Source organism: Ascaphus truei, chromosome 1 (genome assembly GCF_040206685.1).
Source record: "Ascaphus truei isolate aAscTru1 chromosome 1, aAscTru1.hap1, whole genome shotgun sequence".
NCBI lineage: Eukaryota > Metazoa > Chordata > Amphibia > Anura > Ascaphidae > Ascaphus > Ascaphus truei.
In genome coordinates this window covers 396,834,116-396,853,903 of record NC_134483.1, presented here as the reverse complement: position 1 = coordinate 396,853,903, position 19,788 = coordinate 396,834,116, and positions in this window count along the sequence as shown.

Below are 19,788 nucleotides of genomic sequence, written 5' to 3'. Positions count from 1 at the left end.
CTGAGATGTTTCATATCCGATTCCCAGGATGATTGTGCTCAACTCCTTCCTTGAGCAGAGTACGCTGTCAATTCTGCTAAAAACGAAGCCACCCGGCAGTCACCCTTCTTTATAAATTATGGGTTCCACCCCACCTGCCTACCCATCTCAAACATCCCTTCTGGAGTGCCAGCCGTAGATGAACGCATTTCTTCCCTCCAAACCGCAGGGTCTAGGATTCAGTCTACAATTCTCTACTCCTCCCGCAGATCGAAACTATAGGCCGATCGTCATCGTCGTTCGGTGCCCAGTTACATGCCAGGGGATTTGGTATGGCTCGCCTCTAAGAATATCCGCCTCAAGGTACCATCTCCAAAATTGACACCTAAGTTCCTGGGTCCCTTCCCTATTTCTGAACAAATCAATCCTGTGGCATTCCGGCTCCAACTACCACCCAGTATGAAGATTCCCAATGTCTTTCATGTGTCCCTCTTAAAACCATTCATCACCAGTCACTTCTTTCCAGATCAGACTCGTAAACCGGAACCAATTACTGTCCAAAATAACGAGGAATACGAAGTTCACTCTCTTTTGGATTCTCGCCTATCCATGGGGCCAGCTCCAGTTCTTGGTGCAGTGGAAGGGCTTTGGCCCTGAAGAGAGATCCTGGGTACCTTTAAAGGACATTCATGCCCCGGCCCTTCTTAAGTGCTTCAGGAAAAAGTTTCCAGAGAAACCGTTCATGGACCGTCCTGAGGCTGTTCCAGAAGAGGGGGGTACTGTCAGGAATCGCCGTTCTCCGCACTCCCCACACAGAGCACTCATTTCCCTCGGCGATTCCTCTGCTCAGCGCCAGGCGCACCCACGCCCTCCCGCGAGCACACCTGTACCATCCACTGGCTTGGTCCACACACGTACACGCGTTACGGATCGCGCCCATTCTGCACACTTTTCTTTCCATCCCCCGGAGCTCAGGCTCCGCCCCCGCAAGCCGCATGGGCATACTCAGGTTACAAACAAGTCTCACCTGGCCTGTTATGCCTGCACCAATCTACAGTGTCTCCCTGTAGCTCTTCCTGTCCCGCTTCCGTTCCTAATTGGACCTTCCTGCTTTATCTAGCTCCTCTCTGCTCTCAGTCTTTGCTCGACATTGTCTCTGCATGGAAGTACTTCAGGATTCTCTTAGTGTTTTCACAGGTTCTGACACGGCTCGTTCGACTACCCCCTCTGGCTCTCGATCTCGGCACTCCTTGGACAACGCTCACTCTGATACCCCTCGAACCCGGCTTGGACTGCGACCTATCTCCGCACAAAGCAATAATGCAATACCCTGTAACTCATAAAATGTGAGAGCATACAAATGATTTGAAGGTAAAACATACAAAACCGTGAGGAATCTCAAAAGTGTCTGCAGCTGTATAAAGAGAGAGTGGCTCAGCATCCTCACGAAACTAGAGAATCAGAGACAAAAACAACAGCGCAAAAACGCAAATAGTGAAGTAAATCAACAATAATTTTATAAAAAATAAGGGTAAATATTCTGCGTTCATTAAAATGGTAGAACAAGCGCGATTACGTGTATATTACACGAGGTTACCACACAGCTAACACCAGAACTGCCGACAGGTATGGATCGCTCTGGTAAGTGGTCTCCAGATGTCGTCTTAACCCCTCAGAGTGGTGGCAAATGGCGCAATAGGTCCAACTCGGGGTATACATCTCATCCAAAAAACAGCTCCCCGCCGTCGATGGTAATCAGGTCACCGGATGTGAAACAGGTGAAACTCTCTCTAGTGCAGCAAACACACCGGGCGGGGGTGGGGGGGTGGAAAGTGCGCTACACATATAATTAGCTTTGTGTATATGCACTATCCTCATGGAAAAAAACATGTTAATTATTTTGATAATACAGGAACACCAATGTCTGTAAGCCTATTGGTGTAGGAAGTGGATATGAGCACCAGTGCATAGAAAATAAGAAATATTTTAAGAAAATGCTAATGGTGAGTGCAAATTCTTTCTGCTTTTTTATTTCATGATTTTGATGATGACATGGTAAGAGTTCTAATTTTTCGGACCTCTGTAGATCTGGCCCTAAAGCAGTTGTCCCTTTGCTAGGCTTCAGTCTTTGGTACTGGTAGTAACCCTATCTTTTAGTTTCTAATTTTGTAGGTTGTAAAAATGCAGAAAAAAATACATGACAAGGTCATGTACTGTATTTTTTTATTGAAACAACCTTTATGTTTTAAGGAATAGCTGCATTTTCCCAATATAAGGCATTTCCCATCCCATTTTCAGCAACATAAAGTAGGGAAGAAAATGTTGATTATTTATGTATCATGACCATTGAGGTATTGGAGTGAGAGCAAAGTATTGCATGTCAGACTGATTGATTCGGAACAGTGATGTGGCTTTATTATGACTTCAGGGTCTACCTTTTAAAATGTCATGTCTTGTATGCTGCTAATTTACACAAGTTTCTAAAAGCATGCTAAACTATAATTACAGCTGCAAATCACATAATTCAAAGCAGGTGTTTCCTTTATAGGAATATGACACCCTTTCTGCAATCAATCAAATTACAGCACCATATGTTCTAAGAATTTTAATAAAGGCATAGAACTATGCATACAATTAAGCCTGAAAATGTCAAATATAATAGAATTTTTATAGCAAAATCTTATTTTCTGTTAATCAAAACTAAATTGCATTCAAGTTGAAAAGTCTTTCAAGTTTTTGGTCTCTACTTGGATAAAAAAAAAAAATTTAAGTGACATAGTTTATATGTATGTAGCCAGGTCCCCCCTCTGGCTCCCCGGTTCCCTGTTTCTCCCCCCCCCTTTCACCTCCGCTGCTATGGGGGGATGTTGAGGGGAGCAACGGGTTCGCCGGCGGCTCCCTCTGCAGGGTGCCACCATGTTGGTGGTGCGCGCGCATCGCAAAGGTTCGTGCATGCGCAGTAAGAGCCGCGGCGGCCATTATAGAGTTGCGCATGCGCAGTATAGTATGAGCACGTGGCGGCAACAGAATAGGGGCTCCGCGGGGACTACAACTCCCAGCTGCCACTGGGGCTGTTGTCACTTGGGCGCAATCGGCCAATAGGGCTGTGAGAATCACGGACAGCTAGGAAATAGATTTGGCGCACACAGAGCTGGCAGGCAGTCGGAGCTGGAAGATAGTTATGGGAGGTTATATGTGCACGCGCCTGTGGCTCATATCACTGCATATTTACATGTTCGTAAGTAAAGGTTATTATTATTATATACTGTGTGTGGATATCAGTATTGTGGTTCCTGTGAGGGCTCCTCCCACTACCTTGGAATCCCTCCCAGGTGGAGGCGCTGTACCAAGATTTGTTTTGTTTAATCGATCTCCCCGTGGCAGACGTTTTGTGTAAATTACACATGAAACAATAGACAAAGGAATATTTAGAAATCATGGAGGTTGCTGAAGCAAATAAGGGGTTAATCCTGAGGTAAGATCAGTCTGTAACAAGTCCCGTGTTGTAATGTGCCATGTAAATGCTCCTTAGGAAAAGTAGGTGAAGGGCTTCAAACTCCTATAGAAGCAGTATGAAAATGTTTCCAGTAAATGGATTCAAGACACACTCTCACGACAATAAGCCCAGATGGAATGCTGATCAGTGATTGCGCTTATAGCGCGCCTGTCAGCTGGATGCTTTGTGTCTGTGAGCAGTGAGAAACAGAATATTTTCAAGTGCAAGAAGGGAGTACCTTACCGGTCTGCGTCGTGACCCGCATATATCAAGGAGAGCACCCCACGGTATTCAGCGGGAGAGTCTTCCCAGCACGACCGGGGTAACTGAGCCACCGTACTTTCAACACTGAAGGAGGAGATGAACCGGCATACAGAAGCCTCAGATAGCAGCCAAATGGTGCGGTGCTCCAAGGGAGGACAAACAGAAAGCAGCTGATCACGTCTCAGGGATCCTCCAGTAGCGCAGCTTCCAACGTGATGACGTGCCCTACGCATTTCGTCAGATAGTCAACGGACTTCGTCAGGGTTATACCAAGGGGGGGGGGGGAGCGAGATGGATATATATAGACATACTAAGACAACTGATTGATGGAAATGAGTGGATACAGTGTGTATTATAATATAAGAAGGCTTATTTATAACCTACAATAAGTGGATGGTGATAATGTGAATTGCTTATAAATTATATAAATAGTAAACCACTGTGTATTGCAAACCGCTAACCCTTATAATTAGAGAGTTATTATGCACAGGTGCATAGGGACATCATATACTATTCATACATGAGTGTGCAAATTAGAAGACTTGCACTAGTTCCCTCTTGCAACTGCACTCAGGTGTAATGTCAATCTTGTCAAACTAAAATATGTCTAAAATATGTCTTAGAATCTGAATATCCTCAATGTAACAGCTAAATAAATGATGCTGAAGTAGCAACAATCTAAGGATAACCAACTAACAAGTACTCAATCATATATTACTTAAAACAAAAAAATAATAAAGTTTTATTAATTAAAAAGCCCCAGGGTAGGCGACTAGGAGATTAACACGCTTGGATAACCACATGGGTAAGTATATTACCAAACAATGTCTCCAGAATGTAGCTCTGATAGGGTAACCAGAGATACAATTACAAGAAAGCAGAATGTATCCATATCTGAGGTCATTAGTGGAAAAGATGTTTAGTAAATGTAGAAGGCAGTGTCCTCTCTGTATAAAGCAAACAATGGTTACATATAAAACACTTAGGTGTATCACAAGTCATACAAGCATAGCAATACCTAATGCAGCTGTTGCAAATACAATCAGACCTGTTGCAGGGTATCAAACGGAGTTGTGTACTCTATAGCAGTAGATTATATACAAGTTGCTACACTACCCATCATATAAGCATGGAAAATTAGCTGTATTGACTATATAGAGTTAACTGGCAAACAACATATATTATACTATCACTTGACGGTATATAGCAGATGGTATGAGTAGGTAATGATTGTAGATATTACCTAGTTGTAATAAGGAAGCAGCTAACGAATACAGGTCAGTATGGCTAACTCCTAAAGCAAAACAAGATGATTCCTTATCACAATTTGAACATAGAATGTTTCATAGCTTGGTACTCCGTTAACAGGTTGAAGTAATCATTTTCTGTATGACTTTATCAGTCTCTCACATCGTTGTGGAGGAATTTTAGCCCACTCTTCTTTACAATGTTGCTTCAGTTCATTGAGATTTGTGTACATTTGTTTATGCACAGCTCTCGTAAGGTCCTGCCACAGCATTTCAATCGGGTTGAGGTCTGGACTTTGACTAGGCCATTGCAACTCCTTGATTCTTTTCTTTTTCAGCCACTCTGTTGTAGATTTTCTGGTGTGCTTGGGATCATTGCCATGTTGCATGACCCAATTTTGGCCAAGCTTTAGCTGTTGGACAAATGGCCTCACATTTGACTCTAGAATACTTTGGTATGCAGAGGAGTTCATGGTTGACTCAATGACTACAAGGTTCCCAGGTCCTGTACCTGCAAAACAAGCCCAAATCATCACCCCTACACAGGTTCTTGACAGTTGGTATGAGGTGTTTGTGCTGATATGCTGTGTTTGATTTTTGCCAAACGTGGCGCTGTGCATTCTGGCCAAACATCTCCACTTTGGTCTCGTCTGTCCATAGGACACTGTTCAAGAAGTCTTGTGGTTTGTTCAGATGCAACTTTGCAAACCTAAGCCATGCTACCATGTTCTTTTTAGAGAGAAGAGGCTTTCTCCTGGCAACCCTTCCAAACAAACTACACTTGTTCAGTCTTTTTCTAATTGTACTGTCATGAACTTTAACATTTAACATGCTAACTGAGGCCTGTAGAGTCTGAGATGTAACTCTTTGCAATTTCTCTGAGCATTGAATGGTCTGACCTTGGGGTGAATTTGCTGGGATGTCCACTCCTGTTTTTAATATTGGCAACTGACTTGAATGTTTTCCAGTTTTGAATAATCTTTCTCACTGTAGAATGATGGGCTTTAAATTGTTTGGAAATGGCCCTATAACCCTTCCGAGATTGATGGGCAGCAACGATTGCTTCTCTAAGATCATTGCTGATGTCTTCCCTCCTAGGCATTGTGTTAACACACACCTGAATGCTCCAGACCAGCACACTGCTAAAACTTTGGCTTCTATAGAGGTGTCACACTTGCTGATGATCAATTAATCAAGGGCATTTGATTTGCAGCTTCTACATAGCATCTTAATTCCTATGGAAGCAGTAAGGGCGTACTTAGTTTTTCACACATAGCTTCTCCATTTTGACTTTATTTTTGTTAAATAAATCATGACACAGTGTAATATGTCATGTGAAAAAAGAATTAAGTGCGCAACCCAAAAAACAACCCAATTGTGTTGAAAGATCAATATCTAAAAGTGATACCACTAATTAGTGTAAACCCTCCATATTGTTTTTTATTCAAACAATGGTTTCAGGCACAACCCTACTGTGGAAGTGACAGGAAATTGATAAAACCATACATAACCATTGGTATGTTGCGTATGCTGCTATAGTGGCTCAGCATTCCCAAGAACTAGAGACAAAAGACAAAAAACAAGCGCAAAACGCAAATAGTGAAGTATATCAAAACATATTTAGTGTTAAAAAAAGGGTAAGTATTCTGCGTACATCAAAACAATAGAACATAAGCATTTCATGTATCAATACACGAGTTACCACACAGCTGGCATCAGGGTTGACGATAGAAGGAGATTCAGTTTAAGGGTAAGGAAAGGGGAAAGGGAAAGGGGAATGGAGGCTCCCGCATCAGCTAGTAGAAATGGGAATGTGAATGAAGTAACTCACAGACTGGTGCAATAGAGGATATATAAGGTTAACAACATAGACAAACAGGAAAGATCCTCCTAGAATGCACTCAGAAAGGTAAGTCAAAGTGATATGGTTGATAATTTAAAAAAAACCTTTTAATCACACATATAGTAAAACATCTTGTATAGAGGGAAATGGCAGAAAGTAATCCACGACCAGTCCCTATTGACAAACCAAGAAACAGTCTTCCCAAATAAATACACGGGAGATAATGAGGTATGACACTACACCGCCAATATGTGGGCTAGAGAACTGCCAGTAGTAATCACAGTGTAACTTCAGACTAGAAAATCTGTTCTGTAAAGCAGGTATTCTATTGTCAAAAAATCAGCACACCTAAATAGATGGTATGCTGATGCTGGATCTGAAGAGGTGTGTTAATAGGCAGTTAGTAGGTCAAAAATAAATACCTACATGGATTCACATAGACCACAAAGTATATAGGTGTGTGTCTGCTCCAGAACGGGGTGAAATCAACATATAATGTGGAAGATAATACACACAACATTAAAAATATCTAAAACCACATACATAGCTAGTTGCTGCGTGTCTTGATGGTGTTTGACTTTGCGTAGGGCAGGCACAAAATGTGCTCACCATGTGATTAAAAGGTTTTTTTTAAATTATCAACCATATCACTTTGACTTACCTTTCTGAGTGCATTCTAGGAGGATCTTTCCTGTTTGTCTATGATAGAAGGAGATTCAAAAAAGAACAATGATAATGCGCCAGATGGGGTGTTACTCTTGATAAGGGCAATGAGCAAGATTAACGATGAAATATATATAAAAAACAAAAAAAATATATATGAAAAAAAAAAAAAAAAAAAAAAACCACATGTGACCTGAACCAGTCCGGTGCGTATAGGGTATTGCAAAAGTAAATGTATATATGAGTGAGACAAACACAACCCAATAGGTGAAGCAGCTTCTTTAAAACAGGGAACCTCCAGTCCCTGCTAGGTACATAGCAACAAAGAAAAGGTTAGAAGCGCAGTCAGTATAGGGTTGAGGTCAAACTATATAACTTTATTAAAACATCTAGTCCCAGGGCAGAACCTCTAGGACAACAACAGCATAAGAATTAATGCATATAATATTATTAAAAAAAGAAAAAACTATGTGGTTGAAGCTGTATGTGCAATTGCACTTGATGGGTCTCCAAGGGGTTAAAAACGGGAGTAGCCTGATGATAAATCTCAGTCCTGCAATCTGTGCACTGCCCGGGCAGATTTAGGAAAAAAGAGAGGGTTCCCCAGTTCCCTGACGAAGCCCTTTGGTGAAACGCGTAGGAGGAGGAGGAGCAATAGGGTGTTGCTTCCATTCAGTACAGTGGAGTTGTTGCTGACATCACACGTTGGGCTCCAGCTGATCGCAACCTGTTTGCCTGGTGATCGGCAACTTGAAGGAGGAGGAGAGCTGACAGACGAAGCCCAGAGACTACCGGGAAGGGTCTGTGCGTCACAGCCGGAAGTGACATCAGACCCGGACACCCGGAGGGCTGTCTGCTACCAAGCGCAATCAGCGCATCTGAACAGCTTGCTACGGAGCGAATTTCAGGAGCAAGGAGGATTATGGGACACCAACATATCAAAGTGGATTAAGGGTGAGCATTTTGAGCATTGCCTCAGCCCTGGGGTACCCTCTCTTTTTTCCTAAATCTGCCCGGGCAGTGCACAGATAGCCATAGCCCTACACTTGAAGAAACCAGACCTCCCCTATATGGGATATATTAAAAACAAAATATGTTCTATCCTCCAATAGAGAGAATTACAAGTTTTTTGAGGGATTCCTGTTCAAAATTCCAGAGGGTGGGGCAGCCATTGCTTTTATACCACAGTATCCAAGGCTCAGCTACCCATTCAATAGACTATTCCTTGGTTTTGCTTCAAATCTCCACAGTACAACAGCAGTCAGTTCGTACCACTCCGTCTTTAAAGAGCAGCTGATGGCCATTGAATCAGCCACAAGTACATAGAATCAAAACCTGTCAAAGGTACTAGGTCCTTTACAACACCTGGAATAGTGAGATCCAGATGCCGTCTTACCTGTGTTTACCTGAACTGTAATTTAACCTATGAATCTTTCATCTGTATCTTTGTTAATTGATACCAATGTAATTGTACTATTGATCTGAGTTGAGAATTCCTGCCCCCCCCTTCTTAATGCAGCAGTTCAAGCTTTTTTCCCCTTTAATATGTGCATCAATACAATCCACACAATCATTAGCTAAGTTGCCAATTTATCCATTCTCCTGTGATCGATCAGTGACGATTCGGCTTGGGTGTTCATTAAATGGCTGTGAATACAGCAGAAGAGGATCAAAGATGAAAATTTCTGTGGGGAAGATCATATGACCAGGCAGTCACTAGATACAATTGGTGCACTTCTAGAGAGGGCAGGGCTCAAAAAGGGGTGTAGCTGAGGCTGTTTCAGAAAAGGAACATGATGTGATGTAGTTAATGGATGCCATAGAAAGAAAAAAATACTTGTTAAATAATAATACATAAAAAATGTCATTCACAGTTAGTGTTTTTATTTATTTATTTTAAATGCTACAAGCATAGTATAGAACTGATTTATTACAAGTAAAACACATACATGTAGGATATTGCTTGGTCTGCAGCTTTAATATTCTACTTTTTGTACATACCCTCACCCTCCATCCTTTTTTCTTTGTGTGAACTCATTGCTCTATGTTTACAGAATCTGTTGCAAAATCAATAAAATATGAGTATTAAAAAAAAACTCTGTATGACTTACAAAATTCTCCTTCTTACTTTTCAGGATATACACTTTTCTGCCCCTCCTCACATCTTAGCCCTAATTTCTCGTTATACTGTACACCTACCGACTCTTGCGTTCTGCTGAAAGATGTCTTCTGTCTACCTCTTAGTATCTAAAGCCCTCTCCCGCCTGAAATTTCTCCCTCCTTGCCCCACACCTCTGGAATGTCCTTCCCCTCAATATCAAAATAGCACCCTCTCTCTCCCCTTCTTTAGGGCCTTTCTTAAAACACACCTCTTTAAAGAAGCATATGGGTAGCTCAGCTGGCTGATGCTAAACATCTCATATGCACTGACCTTGACCCTTTGCAGATGCACTTACCATGTAAATTCTCCCTACGTAGAATGTAAGCTCTTCAGGGCAGTCACTCCCTTTTCATATTGTTACTTTCATGTCTAAAGTGCTTATTCCCACTATGTGTTCAAATATAATGTCACGTGTATTACTGCTGTGAAACGTTATGGACCTGGAGGGCGCTATATAAATACAGATAAACATACATGCATAATATTAACAACATCCATATGGCAGAGAGACTTCTGTTTAACCTTTTAGCACTATTATTTGCACTGCTGCTCTTGTAACTGAGAAGCATCTGGTGTATGGTTTCAGATGGTTTGGATCATTGCAACAGGTGTTTCTGCACTACCGGTCCCACCAGTATGAATACAACAGAGTTACTTGTTGAATACCATGATGGGCAGTTATCTTTTTTTCTATGTACACTAACATACCACTGATTTTCAAAAAAAGAGTAGGTACCTGATGAAAGCCCAGATAAGTAGGACCATGACTCCCGCCAATACCACTGTAACCCACAAGATATGGTAATATCAGAGGAATTGAGTCTGACTTTATACAAACCTAGGGTTTCTAGGCAATGGGAGGTTGGGGTCTGGGACCCCTGGGCTTCTGATCTTTTTTGGTTTTTTTGTCTTTTCACTTCTGGGGAATAGCCCTGTATATATGTTTGCATATTCCTGAGGACTGTGATGAAGGTCCCATAGAGGACACAGTGTTGGTTTCTGTTTGACTGCAATCTAATACTTTTAGAACAGTAGCTTTGCATTGCAGTCTTTTTCATCAGACTTTGGTTGGGCTGAAGTGTTTACTATGTATTCTTTATTTTAACTTATGGAGTGCCTATTACTATTTTTTTTAATAGTATATATATATATATATATATATATATATATATATATATATATATATATATATATATATATATATATATATATATATATATATATATATATATATATATATATATATTAAGAATGGGCTTACAAGTTTTCATTTAAAAAAATTGACATTGTACGTATCATTTATTATTAAATCCATTTAAAAAATACATTGAGTTTTGACAAAACCAAAAGTTGAAAAATGTTAGAATGAAAACTAAACCACATTTTAGAACCAAAACAGTTAGAGTTCCCACCTTTAATATTTGTATTATTTACTAGTACTTACTGTAGATATATATGTGTAGCCATGTCTCCCCAGCCCGACAGCACCCCCCTCACCTGGCTGCCGATCGCAGGGGCCGCCGCGTCCAATGGCGGCTCCGTCCGGTGATGGCAGGGGAGAGGGCGGTCAGGTCCCGGCTCGGGGGTTGCCGGGGACGCATGCAGCCGCACGCGCGTCTCAAGGCTCCCGGCGCTCCCGGAGCTGGGCGGTAAGGGCGCCGCCATTGCCCCTTAGGTTGCGCATGCGCAGTGGTCGCGCATGCGCAGGGAGAGCCCCAGAGACAGGACAAAGTTGCGCGAGAGCAGGGAAAGCCCAGGGGAGGTTGAGGGAACTCCAGAAAGCTTGCGCAAGTGCAGTGCAGGGTAGGAAAAGCCCGCGAAGCCCTAGCCTACCAGGGAAGGCTCTGAGCTGGGACTACAGATCCCAAGAGCCTTTGCGCGCCCCACGTGATGCCAGGGAGCCAATAGGGCTTAAGCTGTCCCTGCAAAAGAGATACATTTGGCGGGCTTGGAGCACGTTAGGTGTTAGTCAGAGACCGGAGCAGCCCAGGGAAGGAGGTAGGGTACAGGAGGCACGGACTCACTGTACTAGGCCAGCACCCCCAGGGTCTGAGGTAGCTAGTTACTCCAAGAGAGAGAGTGTTGCCAGGGTCTGCTCTAGAGAGAGGAACCCTGTTACTCAGGAGTTGCAGTTGGAGCAGGGGAGCTGTGAGGGAAGGAAGGGTGCGGGGAGCGAGTGCAGCTCCTGCGGCCCTATAGGTACCCACACCCCAGGTAGGCCCCAACCCCCCACTAGGGTAGTGGGTAATTGCTGAGGGAGGCCCAAGATAGGGACGCTGCCCTTAGTGTTGTTAGAGTGCTGCCTTGTCAGAGTCACGGCTGTCAGTGCTGTGAGGTCTGACAGGCAGGCACCTTGTTGCGCAGCACGTTGGCTGCCAGCATCCAGTGAGCTACAGACTCGGTAGGTAGAAGTGAGGTTGAGGGGACTTGGTTAGTTAGGGGAGTGGGACAGGTCATTAACCCCTGTAGGCCCCTAGGAGTTTCCCCAAAACCACTACAGGTTGCTGTGCTATCGTGCGTGCCACTTAGATAGATAGGGACACAGCGGCTGCTGCTGTTCCTGTGAAGCGGTTCGGACCCACGTTGGGGTCCGCAGAGACTATTCCAGAGTGGGACCGCCTTGGCGGTCCGCGCGTGCCTGGAGTTCGGTTGGAGGATCAGAAGGAGTCATCGCCCGACTGATCCTTTGTGAAGCGTTGCTGACCCGAGCACCGGAGTGCTCGGCAGGTATCATGCAATCATACGTGCACCACTGGGCACTTAGCTTAAATAGTGACTGCGCAGTCACCCATTGACTCTCTGCAAGAGTGCGGGACATTGGGTGGGGTTCTTTGGACACTGGGTGGGATCACCTGGTGTTGGGGAATCGTCCTGCGAGACGTCATGGTTAGTGTCTCCTCGAGAGAGGGACACCGGTTATATTATGGTATTGCCGTGATATGTTATATTACATGTTAGTAAAGTCCTTAGTTATGTTACTTCATGTCTATGTGATTATTGTGATTGTCCTGCGAGGAACCACTCCCCCTTTGGTGGGAGCCATCGCAGGTGGAGGCGCTGCACCGAATGTAAGTGGTTGTCCATAGTATAATTGCCCCAGGTTCCCCGTGGCGGAAGCTCAGCCCTCCTGTGAGCCAACAGGTATAGCACCAAATACCGAGTAACACTATATGTTCCTGCACCCACACAGTATAATCTGCGATTGGGGGGGTTAAACCGTTACATTTGGAGGCGCTGCTGAGAGAGACCTGGGGTGCCCTGTTCATTTTTTTTCTATTTTTGTGTCCACCATGTTTGTCAAGTCCGGACGCGAGGTCCTTGCCTGGGCTTTGAGGCAAGATTTTAGCCCCCGCCGTGTGGTGGCCGTAGGAGGCCTTCCCGCCCATATATCCGATGTGGAGGTCTGCAATCACATGTGTAAAATCCCCGGGTGGCCGTACGCCTGTATTGTAGATGAAGATAAAGACCCCACATCCCGGTGGAGATCGATACTTTTTGTGGTGACCCCCACGTGGGATATATGCCTGGCAGAGGCACCATACACATTGTTTATACCTGGGTGCCCTCCGAAGGGTTACCCTTTAGTCTATGCTGACCCCGCGCCATGGCAACTTTCCCCAAGTTGGCAGAAGGCACGTGGTGCCGCGCTCAATGCGCAGAATGATTTTGCAGAAAACCGTCCGGGAATGGCGGGAAAACCTAAGCCCCACCCCCGCCACCTGAGTAAGCACCGTGAGTTTCAACCAGTAACGGCTGTCTCCAGCAAAGACAGCCCAGAATGCAGAGGTACACACCCGCGGATGCATAGAGACATAAGGGTCCCAAAGTCGGACTTGCCCCTGGTGGTATGCCCGTGTGTATTAGAAGGCTGGATGAGGATTGGTAAGTGGAAAGATGTGTTATCCACGTTGCCAGTAGCGATCGCGCCGACGGTGGTAGATGGGGAAGAACGCCTACTATGCTGCCTGGGCGATTGTGATTGCCCCGTGGTTGACTTTACACACGGGCCCCAGTGTACCGACTGCGGGGCACAGTTCATGAAGCCAGTGCTGCTGCAGGCTGCAGAACCCGCAGAGGAAGCCAGGGTCGACGTTAATACTGAGCCGGTCAGTATAGCTAACCTATCTACCCCTCTCATAGACATTTCGGAGGGCCAGTGCGCCCAAGTGAACATTCTAGACCCGGTTCCTGAGCAGGAACCACAGAACCCAGATCAGCCAGTTGCGGAGGGTCCCATCGTAATATCCCCAGCGGACGAGGTTGAAGTTCCACCAGTGGTGATGCGCCTGCCGGCGGACCACTCTAGTGAAATCACCAAACACACTATCTCGGCGGATGCAGAGCCTGCTGTGGGCCCGTGTGCCCTACGATTGCCTGTCAGGTGAAACCGAGACTTTGAGGAAAGAGACATTGTCCAATTCTCGCTTCCCAGTGGAAGCCTCGAAAGTTCGTAGGGACAAGGACTGTGTAGTGAATATTTTCTCCGTGGAGCCCAAAGAGGAACGCTCTATTCACCACGTAGTGGACCGCGGGAAAGGTCCTGGCCTCCTGGTTTACCGCATCCAAGCCGCGGACGACCGGGTAAAGGCCTGCTTAAGAGACATTGTGCTACTCCTTCCACCAGGGGGAGGAAGTAGTACCGAACCAGTGACTGTTGCCCTCAGGTGTGCCCTCCAAGAAATTTTCCTAGGGGAGGCTCACGGACGCAAAAGTGAGGTACCCATATCCCAAGGTAGTGAGGTACCCCCACATGATAAGTTAGGGGCACCCCACAAATGGTCTCAGCTAGTCTCGGGTATAGTATGGGAATTGTCATGTACCATGTTGTGTGAAGTCAAAATGATAAGTTGTATTTTCTGTGCAATGCATTTTGATTATATAACTCTTATGCCGATTGATGTCGTTCCCCAAGTGGGGACGTTGGGTTTTTCACCAGGGGGAGGATGTAGCCATGTCTCCCCAGCCCGACAGCACCCCCCTCACCTGGCTGCCAATCGCGGGGGCCGCCGCGTCCAATGGCGGCTCCGTCCGGCGATGGCAGGGGAGAGGGCGGTCAGATCCTGGCTCGGGGGTTGCCGGGGATGCGTGCGGGCGGTTGCCAAGGCCGCATGCGCGTCACAAGGCTCCTGGCGCTCCCGGAGCTGGGCGGTAAGGGCACCGCCATTGAACCTTAGGTTGCGCATGCGCAGTGGTCGCGCATGCGCAGGGAGAGCCCCAGAGACAGAACAAAGTTGCGCGAGAACAGGGAAAGCCCAGGGAAGGTTGAGGGAACTCCAGAAAGCTTGCGCAAGCGCAGTGCAGGGTAGGAAAAGCCCGCAAAGCCCTAGCCTACCAGGGAAAGCTCTGAGCTGGGACTACAGATCCCAAGAGCCTTTGCGCGCCCCACGTGATGCTAGGGAGCCAATAGGGCTTAAGCTGTCCCTGAAAAAGAGATACATTTGGTGGGATTGGAGCATGTTAGGTGTTAGTCAGAGACCGGAGCAGCCCAGGGAAGGAGGTAGGGTACAGGAGGCACGGACTCACTGTACTAGGCCAGCACCCCCAGGGTCTGAGGTAGCTAGTTACTCCAAGAGAGAGAGTGTTGCCAGGGACTGCTCTAGAGAGAGGGACCCTGTCACTCAGGAGTTGCAGTTGGAGCAGGGGAGCTGTGAGGGAAGGAAGGGTGCGGGGAGCGAGTGCAGCTCCTGCGGCCCTATAGGTACCCACACACCAGGTAGGCCCCAACCCCCCACTAGGGTAGTGGGTAATTGCTGAGGGAGGCCCAAGATAGGGACGCTGCCCTTAGTGTTGTTAGAGTGCTGCCTTGTCAGAGTCACGGCTGTCAGTGCTGTGAGGTCTGACAGGCAGGCACCTTGTTGCGCAGCACGTTGGCTACCAGCACCCAGTGAGCTACAGCTTGCTGCTGTAGGTGCTGGGACTCGGTAGGTAGTAGTGAGGTTGAGGGGACTTGGTTAGTTAGGGGAGTGGGACAGGTCATTAACCCCTGTAGGTCCCTAGGAGTTTCCCCAAAAACACTACAGGTTGCTGTGCTATAGGGATGGCCTATAGTATAGTGCGTGCCACTTAGATAGATAGGGACACAGCGGCTGCTGCTGTTCCTGTGAAGCGGTTCGGACCCACATTGGGGTCCGCAGAGACTATTCCAGAGTGGGACCGCCCTGGCGGTCCGCGCGTGGCTGGAGTTCGGTTGGAGGATCAGAAGGAGTCATCGCCCGACTGATCCTTTGTGAAGCGTTGCTGACCCGAGCACCGGAGTTCTCGGCAGGTATCATACAATCATACGTGCACCACTGGGCCCTTAGCTTAAATAGTGACTGCGCAGTCACCCATTGACTCTCTGCAAGAGTGCGGGACATTGGGTGGGGTTCTTTGGACACTGGGTGGGATCACCTGGTGTTGGGGAATCGTCCTGCGAGACGTCACGGTTAGTGTCTCCTCGAGAGAGGGACACCGGTTATATTATGGTATTGCCGTGATATGTTATATTGCATGTTAGTAAAGTCCTTAGTTATGTTACTTCATGTATATGTGATTATTGTGATTGTCCTGCGAGGAACCACTCCCCCTTTGGTGGGAGCCATCGCAGGTGGAGGCGCTGCACCGAATGTAAGTGGTTGTCCATAGTATAATTGCCCCAGGTTCCCCGTGGCGGAAGCTCAGCCCTCCTGTGAGCCAACAGGTATAGCACCAAATACCGAGTAACACTATATGTTCCTGCACCCACACAGTATAATCTGCGATTGGGGGGGGGGAAACCTGTTACATATGTATTAATGTATATTAAATATATATATTCTGTGCTCAAAATCCTGAGCATCACTAGTTGAAACCTTCATCCTTTTTTGCCTCAACTGCTGTAAAGTACAATCCTCTGGCCTTCATTCTTCTCTCTCTTCAATCTATTCTAAATAATTCATATAGGATCATACAGTGTCTACAGTATGTCTCTTAAGTTCACATTAACTACCACCTTCTCAAATCCCCCGACTGGCCTTTTTAAAATCTTCCATTTTATTTCAACTTTTTCTCCCGTCCTTAAATTCATCACATAATGTACCACTGCAACTCTTGTATATCACATCTTTACTTTCTTGTTATTCAAGCACACTCCACTCTTACAGACATGCATTGTCTTTTGTACTCCTACCTCTACTGTTCATTCCTAATGAAAGCATTCTTTCTTTCAGCGTCCTATCTCTGGAATGCCCAATAAGCTTCTATTAACTAGGCTACTACTCTCCCTTCAAAATTCAATGAAAAACCCATTTCCTAGAGAAAGTCTTTCGATAGAATGTTAACAAATGTTAGCCTACCCACTGCTGTCTTCACTTGCATGTTGCACTTATCCATATTATTTTACTTTATTCTACAGCAGAAACCTTTCTTTGATTACATGTACATACACATTTATATTTTTTTGCAATTACATGATTTTTCTGGCTTTTCATTTCCCCCAGAGTTGCAGAAAAATTCGGCTCCAGCGATGGTGAAATGGGCTACATCTGTACTGTAGATCATACTGAAAACAAATTACAGCTAGCTGTACAATACTGTACTTCTTATGGGTTCATAGAAGGGCAATCCGAGGAAGACTGATGTAGAATAAGTTTGCATAGAAGTTTATGTCAGTAAACTAAATTATATATTAGATAATTATCTAAATAAATGTGAAACTGGGTTGGTAAAAAGTAATTTTGCTTGTTTTGGTAGAGAACAAAAATCAAGAAATTTCAAATACACTGCACTTAACATTAACTAACTATTATTCATGACACCTACTGTACCTAATACCACATTCATGTATCAGTACATTTGCAATGGGTTACTACATTTGCACTGTTTGGAAAGTACACATGGTAATGTTGAAGCTTGTGATCCTCCAAGCCCAGGAATAGGGAAACTATTTGTTTTACTTTTGGGAACTAATCTTCACTGCAGCATGTACAGTTGCTGATAGTTGATATGCTGTACTATAAATATCAGGGTTTTAAAGACTCAATACAAGCAGCTTTAAAAAATATTTTTTGTTTTAATACAGTATATGCAGCATTTGATTACCTTTATTGAAAATGAATTACCTAAGATGCCGATCGATTCGTTCTCCTGTGAGCGATCAGTAAAATTCTGTTTCCCAGGTTTCACTAAATGGCTGCCTTTCAGTTTCAAATCAATCCTTCATTGTAACTCAGCAGCTACAATGTATTCATATATTACTAAGGTAATGTCTATTGTTACAGTTTGCAGCTCAAATTACTGGGAATATTGGCAACAAATTATCCCAAACGGAAAAGTGTTACAAAGATCTTGCACTGCTGGGGAGGTGTGCTAGAACCTGCTATAGAAATTAAAAAATGGTCAGTACGGTATACTAAAACGGTATTAATACTTGAATTTTTTTTAAAGGTAGTAAGTATTACCTATGTAACAGGGTATGTCCCATTATACCTTTCTTGCCCCATGTTATCCCTATTATGTATGGCCTGTTAGCTGCAGGCAGTAACAGGTTAAATATATGGTCTCTTGACCCCCTTATGCCCCTCTTATGAGTGATAGAAGTAAGGTGGTGACTCATGGCCTGTGTAAGCCTATTAGGGATAGGTATAGACCATGAGCCGCCCTTTCTTGAGTCTCTTAGGAGGGCGTGAACAAGTTAGAGAGAGTCCTGCTTGAGCTCTTGACGAGAGAGGAAGCAGAGAGCTGTGAGTCTCTCCTATGGCTGGATGAGCATGCTCCCCACAAACCTTTGGTTGAGGGAACATCAGATTCAGCCACAGAGGCCTGTAAGATCAGGGCCTTCACCATCCAAAGGTCTGGGACCTCTGACACCATGCACCGCTGTGATGAAGAACTTCAGTGTGTGCCAGCCTGAATAAAGATCCTGTTCTAATATACCTCAGCCTGAGTATCTGTCCTTCGGCTGAGGGGGAAAGAGTGCAATAGTGGGGGCTGACCTCCGAATATCCTGGCGCCCACTACTGCTGGAGGTGCTAAGCACCAAGAGAATAACCAGAGGAAGAACCTAAGCCTGTCCTGATCTCCACAATACTGCAGATTAACTCAGCTCTCCTGACCCTAACAGGTATCGCACCACACACATACACTAGGTAGTATAAGTCTGTGTAATTTCCAAGGGGGGGGGGAGTGCTACATCTAATACTACAGAACTGGTTTATTTAAAAAAAAAAAAGTACAAAATTGCTTGGATTGCTCTTTTAAAAGAATCTAAATATTAGTGCCCTGCAACCTTAAAGATGTAGCAAAGGTTATTGCTCCTAGGAGCAATGACGTCTGTTACATCTGTACTGTATAAATAGGGAACACATGGACAATGTTCTTTAAATACAGAGAAATGTTAAAACAAGGCACATTTATGCAGCCAGTAACAGAGCCTACAGCTGAACTTTGTCATAAACTTGCATAACCGTTGTGCTATTATGATATGTGTCTGGAGATAAAAATTAGTACTTCAACAAATGACTGTGCTTAATAAAAAATGATTGCGTCTCTAACATCTGAGGTTTTGAGGTATATGGATGCCCAGGGCATGCTACTGTACATATCTGAAGCATGGGAAAGTCCACATACTGTACAGTATCCTACATTTACTGAAGTGGCTCTACTCGGCAAATAGTGAGTTGGATACAAATATTGCAAACGTGTTGCTCAGCAAAGCTACACTAATATCTGCTGAAGTGACCAAGGGGATACCTAGATCTCTGTTTCTAGATATAGAGCAATACCTATTGATTTTATAACACAAATATATTATAGATACTGTCTTAGAAGTCAACTCTAAATACTGTAGAACTCTGAGGGCCTGTACAAGCAGTTAGTCTGTTGCTGTTGCTATTTACTTTAGTGATGTTAGCACCAGTTGAACAGTTATTGCCGCTATACAGTAGGTACCTAAAAGCAGTTAGCACATTTTTTTTAAAAACAATTCTGTTACAGAATTGGACCAGGTGGAACCGTAGCTCAACTCAATTACATTATTCCTAGCATTACTTATCCCATCCTCTCAGCTACTGAGATAATTAGCTTTTTATTAGAGATATGCAAACCTTTTGTCTAGGTTCGTGAACTAGGAAAAAATGTCACCAAGTAAAAGTCTCCACTGACTTAAATATCAGTTTTG